Raw genomic sequence first — 9,169 nt, forward strand, 5'->3', positions numbered from 1 at the left:
AGAACAGACAAGTCCATTTCTTGGCCTCCTGTGTGACTGGAGTCTTTTGGATGATTCCAGACTTGATAAGGTCATGGACCATTGGCCAATGGCCTCATGTGGTGTGGGTGGACAAGCTAATCTTTTCATGAGAATTTGACTGAAGTTGCCGTCTTCTCTACTCTGTGGCCTTCTTCATGCCTGTGCTAACAGAGAAGATGAAGTTGGATGGAGACCTGGTGAAGAACTTTGGCAAATGTGGCCAGTGGATCACCCACATGCCCTGGGCTGTTACAATATGGCAGACAAATTTCTGAAATTAAAAGCTGAAGCACAGGGACCAGCAGTTGGCATAATGGCTATGTCACTGGACTCTCTTGTAGTCGACCACAGTTTGAGTCCTGGACCTGGTGGCTTAAACTCATGCCAGACACGTGTGCGTGTGTGCCCAAGATCCTGAGAGGAGAATGGAAGAGAAGGGATTGCAGTGTGGTCATCCCCCCTGGAGGGTGATTTCTCACTTTCTGTCTCTCTGTGTTTCTCTCTGTCTTTCTGGCGAGTGCACACGCCCTATAGCAAAAACCTCTACAAAAGAAAAAGGGAAAAAAATGCTAAAGCACAATGAAATGGACAGTTTGAGCTTTTTGAAGTACTGCCCTCTAATACTATTAGGACACTGGCCAAAAGTAGATATTGTTTAAGGATGAAACTGAGCTCCTTGAGATAATGGATTTTTCTGCCCATTCATATGCAGTCAACTGCTGCTGACCTCTCCTGGGTGAAGTTTCATTGTGAAGGCATTAAAATGATTTATTAGGGCCCATTACCATGTCCTCATTTAAATATCTGAACTTATGAACCTTCTGGAGATATTTTCTTGTTTAATGGTCACTTGAAATTACCCTCCTTAGCTTTGGTAACTATGGTTGCCAGATGAGTCTGTTCAGAGGGTTTTCATAATGGCCTTGGAACTATCTTAGCATCACAAAATTACTTCTGTGGTAGTAATTGTACTAGATGTAAAATGGTTTTCTGTGACTGGTTATTTGCATAGGTCATTACTGAAAGGATGAAATTACATTCCGAGGGGCCAGCAGGTAGTGTGGTAATTAAGGCCCTAGACTCCCATGTGGCCAACTATGGTTCCAGTCCTGGACCTAGTGGCTTGCTTTCTCACTTTCCCTCTCTCCCTCTCTTTCTGGTCAAATTTTTAAAATAATAAAATTAAATTAAAAATTCTAAAAAAAATTACATTCTGAGAATGTAAGCAATGTCGACATTTTCATAGTTTGTATCTTCATTACCTAACATGAATGACTTTAATTCATTGTTCAAATTTAGCTTTAAAACAATCAAGATATGGGCCAGCAGGTAGCATGGTAGTTAGGGCACCGGACTCCCACATTGCTGACCACGTTTCCAGTCCCATATCTGGTGGCTTGCTTTCTCACTTTCCATCTCTCTCTCTCTGGTTAAATCTTTTAAAAATAATAATAAATAAAATTAAATAATTAATGAATTATTTTAAAAAACAATTAAGATGTGCTGTGGGTACATTAGCATATGTATTTATACATATGAAATGAAATAATTGTGTGTTTTAAAAATGTTAATTTAAGGACCAGCAGTTAGCGTAATGGCTATGTCGCTGGACTCCCACGTAGTCAACCGTGGTTCAAGTCCTGGACCCGGTGGCTTAAACTCACGCCGCGCGTGTGTGCATGCGTGCGTGCCCAAGATCCTGAGAGGAGAATGGAGGAGAAGGGATTGCAGCGTGGCCATTCCCCCTGGGGGGGTGATTTCTCGCTTTCTGTCTCTCTGTCTCTCTCTGTCTGTCTGGCGAGCGCACGCGTCCTATAGCAAAAACCTCTCCAAAAAAAAAAAAAATGTTAATTTAATTTTTAAAAATCTTGGAATATCTGCTACATTGACCTTGAAAGAAAAAGAAAACAGATTTTCATTCTAAACTATGGTATTACTATAATTAAATTTTATACTCAACTATACATAAAATGGCTTCTTATAAACTCAAACAAACAAACAAAAAAACACACATTTTGAGTGGGCTAAGAATGACAACATTTGTACCTGAGAGATTTCACCTGTGTGTCTGCTGACATTATCTTTGACCTTGTATGGTGAAGGTGTGGTTAAGATTATAGAGACTCTTCATTGCTTCTCTCCAAATAGCATTTTTAGGAAGAGGTGACTGAGTCAGTGAACAGAAAGTCTTCTTTCTATGTAAGCATACACAGCATACCCGGGATGTACTTTCTTATCCTCAGTTCCCTTTTCTTCCTCAGCTCATAGTCTCCTGGTGGTGGTGATACCATGTAGAAGGGTAGCTTAGCTTCCTCTGTGGAGGAGGTGTGGCTGTGTGCCTTGCCAGAGAATGAGACTGTTCTTCAGTTAGAAGGACTGAATCCATTTAAGCTTCAGCCATGTGACTTTTCCCTGCTATTGGGTGGTATTTAACACAACCCCACCCCTAGAATTAGTTGACATGAAAGAAGTCTGTATCTTGATGGCAAAAACATTCAAAAAGAATACCTTATATCCACAGAGGAAGTCAGTACTGGCCAATTTGACATTTCTGAGTTGGACTGGACTCCCGCATTTCTGACCACGTTTCCAGTCCCATATCTGACAGTTTTTTCTGTGCCAACTTTCAGTTTATGCTTCCCAAAGTTCTATCTTAAAACAATGAAATACTGTCTTTTTAATTTTTGCCATAGGGCACATGGGCTCATGAAAAAACACAAGAGAGAGAGAGAGATAGAAAGTGATAAAGTTCCCCCCAGAGGGTATGGTTATACTGTAACCCCTTCTCCTCCATTCTCCTCTCAGGATTTTGAGCACTCACACACACACACATCTGGCATTTTTTTCAAGTCACTGGTTCTGAGACTGGAACCACACAGTTGGCCATGTGGGATCCAGCCACCTTAACCTCCATGCCACAGGCTGCCCCAAAATGATGAAATACTTCTTTTGTTTTTAGACTTTTTGCAATAGGAGGCATATGCTTGCCAGAGAGACAGAAAGAATGAAGTCACCCCCCGGGGGGATGGCCATGCCGCAACCCTTTCTCCTCCATTCTCCCCTCAGGATTTTGGGCATGCACATACACGAGCCCAGAATGAATTTCAAGTCACCAGGTCGAGGTCTCAAATCATAGTTGGCCATGTGAGAGTCCAGAAACGTTAACCATTACACCATCTGCTGGTCCCAGGATGAAATACTTTTAAGGTGTTTTTCTTTTGGGATCCATATGCATCCACCCTCCAGGATGGATTATGTGTATGTTTATATAATATATATAAGAAAAGACTACTTTCATTCATTTCCATTACATAAATAATAATAGTGGGACTTGAACCATCGTTGGCCATGTGGGAGTCCAGCACCTTAATCAACCACTGCACACCTGCTGGCACCCTCTATCTTTACTTTTAAATATCCATTTCCAATTTTTTGTTTTTGTTTTTGCCCTTTATTTTCTTTTTTTGGAGAGGCTTTTTGTGTTTTTTGTTTTGTTTTGTTTTGTTTTGTTTTTGCTATAGGGCTCGTGTGCCCTCCAGACAGAGAGAGATGGAGAGATAGAAAGCGAGAAATCACCCCCCAGAGGGGATGGCCACACCGCAATCCCTTCTCCTCCATTCTCCTCTTGGGATCTTGGGCACGCACGCACACGCGCCTGGTGTGAGTTTAAGCCACAGACTATGTGGGAGTCCAGTGACATAGCCATTATGCTAACTGCTGGTCCCTGTTTTTGCCTTTTTAAGGACTTTCTTCTTTATGTACAATATCGTACCATGGTCTTACAAGAACTCTTCTTCTCTCTCTTTCTAATGAGCCATTGTTATGTACAAAGATTGATACCACAGATCTTTTCAAATAATCAATCCTTGTCTCCCGTAATCCTCTACAAGAAATTATAAAATCATTTTTGATGGCTATGTTAAGATTATTTTTGTTTTAAAAAACCATCCTTACTGAGATTTTTTGTTGTCTGATTTTTCATCACTTTGTTTTTCTTTAGACCCATATTTCACAATAAAGAACATTAATATTATTTCATATATTCTTCCAAAATAACTAGTAGAGCAAATTTAGATGAATACAATATAATGCCATATGTTGAAAGTGGTGAATGTGTTTATTACACGTCATATACATATTTTTATTTTTATTTTTTGGAGAGTTTTTTTTCTTGCTATAGGGTAGATGTGCTCACCAGAGAGAAAGAAAGAGAGAGACAGAGAGAGAGAAAGTAGACATCACCTCCCCAGGGGGGATGGCCACACCACAGTCTCTTCTCCTGCATTCTCTTGGGATTTGGGGGCATACACGCACATGCACCCAGGATGAGTTTCAAGCCACCAGGTCCAGGACTCAAACTGCAGTTGGTCATGTGGGAGTGCAGCACCTTACCCACTACACCACCTGTTGGCCCCCATACTTTTAAAAACCATAGGGTACCCTGCGAAGATGTATAATGATTATATGTAAGTCATAAATTACAATACATAAATTAAATAATTTTTTAAAAAATATTAGACACCATGACTAGGTGGGCTTTATCCCAGGGTTACAAGGGCGGTTGAACATATCAAAGCATTAAATATAATACATTACACCAACAGAAGGAAATTTAAAAGCTATATGATATTAAGTGATGCAGAAAAAGCACTTGATAAAATATAACATCTTTTCATAATTAAAACTCTCAACAAAATAGATTTAGAAGGGACATTTTGCAACACAATAAATTCCATATATGACAAACACATAGCTAATATCATACTAAATAGGGAAAAGCTAAAAGCTTCCTTACTAAAAACTGGAACAAGACAAGGTTATCTATTTTCTCCTCTCCTTTTCAACATAGTAATGGAAGTCCTAGCCAACATTATCAGGCAAGAAATTAAAATAAAAGTATTGGAATAGGAAAAGAAGTAAAATTGTCCCTATTTGCAAATATTATTATTTACATATTATTTACAATATTATTATGTACATAGAAAAATCAAAAGAATCCATTAAAACTTCTAGAAGTGATAAATGAATTCAATAAAGTTGCAGGATACAAAAATCTATAGCATTTTTTTTCATTTCATTTAAAGACTTTGTTTCATTTTATTTAAGTACCATCACAGTTCTTGTGATGTATTGCTTTCTCATTTAAAATAAAAAAGATACTGATGATCAAACTAAATACTCAAGGGGTCTTCATGAAAAACAAAACAAAACATAGTATGAATATAACAATATTACCATGCAAAATAGTAGGACACTTTTGGTCCCTTAAAACAGGCACTGAATACTCAACAGCAGTATGCATATGACAACAGAACACAACTCTTTCTTCTGATTTTTTACAGTAACTCAGAATTTAAGCAAATTTGTTTATAGAGATTTTTCGTACATACCGGTTCTTTATTCTGTCTTGCAATGAGATCATGACTGATTGCAAGTTGATGTACACAGACCACAAATCTGTCGGGGAATACATAGAGTTCAGCATTCCGAGAACCCTTGATGCAGCAAAGGCGTATGCCTCTCTTGAGAAAATAGGCTGTGATTTGAAAGCCAAACCCTTTTAAGGTCAAGGGATTGGATCTTGTGAATTCTGCATTCAACGGTTTGTGCTGTTTACGAACTTCCAAGTACTCCTTAACTCTCAAATCTATGGTTTCTTTTAACAGTAAACAGACTTCCTCTTTCTTCTGTTCAAAAAACCAGCTGGTATCTTTGTTTGAACCTTGTGACAAGATGTGAAGATTCACCAGGACGGCAAAATTCCCATGTTTAATAGCAAATTTCTGGGATGCCATGGCCTACTGATTCTAGAGTAACTATAAACCTATGGTGGTGGCAGTGTTTGGGTTCGAGTTTTATATGTTGTGTTACTGTCCTAGGTCACTGGTGCAGTATACCTGGCTGAGGAAGCTCAGACTACAGGACTACAGAGGTAGCAGCTCTCCTTGCAACCATCCGCAGCTTAGGGAATTCGAGTTTCGTGCTCATTTCCCCCTTCCCAAGGTCTCCAAAAATCTATAGTATTTTCATACACCAACAATGAACAGATTGAGGAAGAATTGAAAAAAGCAATCCTATTTACAATAGCCACAACAAAAACAAATAAGTAAAATTCTTAGGCATAAAACTAACCAAAGAGGTGAAAGACCTCTACAAAGAAAACTATAAAAAACTGGAAAAAAAGAAATTAAGTATGATACACAAAGTGGGAAAAGTTCTCATGTTCCTGGACTGGAAGACAGAATATAATCAAAATGTCAATTCTACCCAAATTAATTTATGAATTTAATGCAATTCTGATCAAATTACTATTGACAGTCTTCACAGAAATATTACAATCATAACATTTGTCTGGAATCATAAAAGATCCAGATTGCCAAGGTAATACTGTGCAAAAATAAACAAATAAAGTAGGAGGCATCTCACTACCTGGCCTCAAAATATATTAAAAAGCTCTTTATCAGTATAGCATGGTACTAGCACAAGAACAAACACATAGACCAATGAAACAGAATCCAGAATACAGAAATAAACTTCAAAATATACAGCCAATTGATTATTGGCAGTGAACAAGACAATCCAGTAGGGAAAAGAAAATGTCTTCACCAAATGGTGCTGGAAGAACTTGGTATACACCTGCAAATAAATGAAACTGGGCCCCTATCTCTCACCATTAACAAAAATAAACTCAACATGGATCAAATTTCTAGATATAAAACCTCAATCTATAAAAGTGCTTGTGGAAAACATTGGGAAACACTTGAAGACATTGGAGAAGGCAAGGATTTCTTAAATAAGACCCCTAAAAGAACAGGCAACAATACCAAAAATAGGTAAGTGGGATTGCATCAGGCTAAAAAGCTGCATAGCAAAGGAAACAATAAGAGTGAAGAGGCAGCCCTCAGAATAGAAGAAAATATTTGCAGGCTATGCTTCAGATGTGGGATTGATAGTGAGAGTACATACGGAACACAAGCAGCTCACTTACAAAAAAATGAATAATCCAGTTTTTAAATAGGCAAGTGAGTTGAATGTCTCTCTCAATGAAAAACATGAATAGCCAAAATTCACATGAAAAAATGTTCATCATCTCTTATCATAAGAGAAATTCAGATCAAAACCACAATGAGAGACCACTTAAACCCAATGAGAATGGCTTGACAAAGAAAAAGAATGACAAGTGCTGGCAAGGCTGTGGTGAAAATGAAACTCTTTTACACTGCTAGTAGGAATGTAAATAGTATAGCCACTATAGAAAACAATATGAAGTTTTCTCAAAAATCTACAAATAGAGCTTTCTTATAACCCAGTAATTCCACTCCTTGGTATTTATCCAAAGAATAGGAAAATAGAACGATACTCATATATCTGTGTTTATTGCAGCATTATTCACAATTGCTAAGACATGGATTCAATCTAAGTGCTCAAGAACTGATGACTGGATTGAAAAATGTGACATGTGTACACTGTGGAATATTCCTCAGCCATAAAGAACAATGAGATCCCATTATATGACAGAAAGTTGGTGAATATAGAAGATTTAGTGCTAAGCAAAGTAAGACAGAGTGTGAAAAACAAACACTGTCTGCCCCTCATGAAGATATACCAAATATCTGCACTCCATGGCAGAAATCAAAAGATCTGAGGATATAAAGGTAGGGAGGACAAATGTAGATATCAGAGACTGTAGGGTAGAGGCTGGATAGCAGAGGGGAGGGGAAAGGGCTCAAAAAAAAAAAAACCTAATAGACATAAGAATGTAAAGTTCTCTGATGAAAATGATGTATATGATAATATCCTTCATTTGATTGTCACATAGTACATGTATATTTTTAAAACCATATTGAGTGTTATAAAAATGTAGAACAATTAAATGTGATAAGTAATCATAAATTTTTTAAAGCAATCCCATTTACTATGGCTACTATGAGATACCTAGAATAAATTTACTCAAGAAGTTGAAAAGTCTTCTTACAGGCATTCCTCTTTAATGACCCAGTTCCAATCCAATGAGTAGGTCTTAAGCACAGTGGTTGATCAGCAAGGAACATAAAGGCAGATAGATATCTTATGATGTGTCATGGCACCATAGGGAATGTATTTTTCAGTAGATATCACATGACACCATACTAGAATAATGTACTTTTATCCATACAAAAAGCACACATTAGATAAGAAACCAAAACACACCACAACCCAATAATATAAATTCAGTGTAATCATTTTTATTTATTCTGAATACTACAATGGGTGCTCAATAAAGTACAAATTTATAAACAGAATGCATACTTCTGTATGATTGCAAACACTTAATTTAGTAAATCCTAACTAACTTCAGGAATGGGGCAAAGGCTGAGAGGGGATTCTCAAGCCTCACATGAACTGAGAAAAGAGATTCCTGGGAGCCTGCACAGCTGCAGACTAAGAAGCAGCGGAAGTGAAGGCAACTGAGACAGGAGACCATTCCAGGCTTCTTCCCACCTTTCAACACCTTTCAACCAATCCACCACCATTATCTCCAGAGCCTGTGCTGCTGCAGACCAGAGAGGAGCAACAGAAGGGGCAAGTGAGGCAGGAACACTGCCTCAGACCTCTAGCTGCCTTTGGCCCACTCATAAATATTTTGAGACTTTATAGTTTTCTGAACCGTGTGGTACAAGCACCACACAACTTTTTTTCCTTCCATCTGAAAATCTCCAGGTTAGCCCCAGGTGCATACAGTCTCAAGAGCCTGGGAAGGACATCAACACGTAAAGGTAAGTATATGCACACACTCTGACTGGAAGACAAGGTTCTCTACCAAGAACACATCTGAGAAGTAGAGCTCTTCTTCCCTCCCAATACTACAGAATTGACAACAGAAAAGCAGGAAGTAGTGTATAATCCATCAGATGACTAGAAACCAGTGCAGAGGCACAAAATTTATGAAAAAACAAGGAAATACGTCTTCCTCAATGGAACAGAGCAACTCTTTTTCAACCATGGATACCACAAAGGAATTTACAGGGATGTCAGAAATAGAGTTTAGAATATTCATGGTGACAGAGATAAAGTATTTCCAGGATTCGAAGGAGGACATAGGCACTATAAAAAAAGATCAATCAGGGCGGCGGCCGCCGGGCCCCCCGCCGGACAACAGCCCGGGGCT

At 38.3% G+C, this 9,169-nt stretch overlaps 1 pseudogene; it reads right to left on the minus strand.

Moving 5' to 3' along the window:
- Nucleotides 1-5,330: 5,330 nt before the first annotated feature.
- LOC114009639 (protein SLX4IP pseudogene) lies at nt 5,331-6,021 on the minus strand (annotated as a pseudogene).
- Nucleotides 6,022-9,169: the final 3,148 nt, after the last annotated feature.

Source organism: Tupaia chinensis, unplaced genomic scaffold (assembly GCF_000334495.1).
Source record: "Tupaia chinensis unplaced genomic scaffold, TupChi_1.0 Scaffold000578_2, whole genome shotgun sequence".
NCBI classification, from domain to species: Eukaryota; Metazoa; Chordata; class Mammalia; order Scandentia; family Tupaiidae; genus Tupaia; species Tupaia belangeri.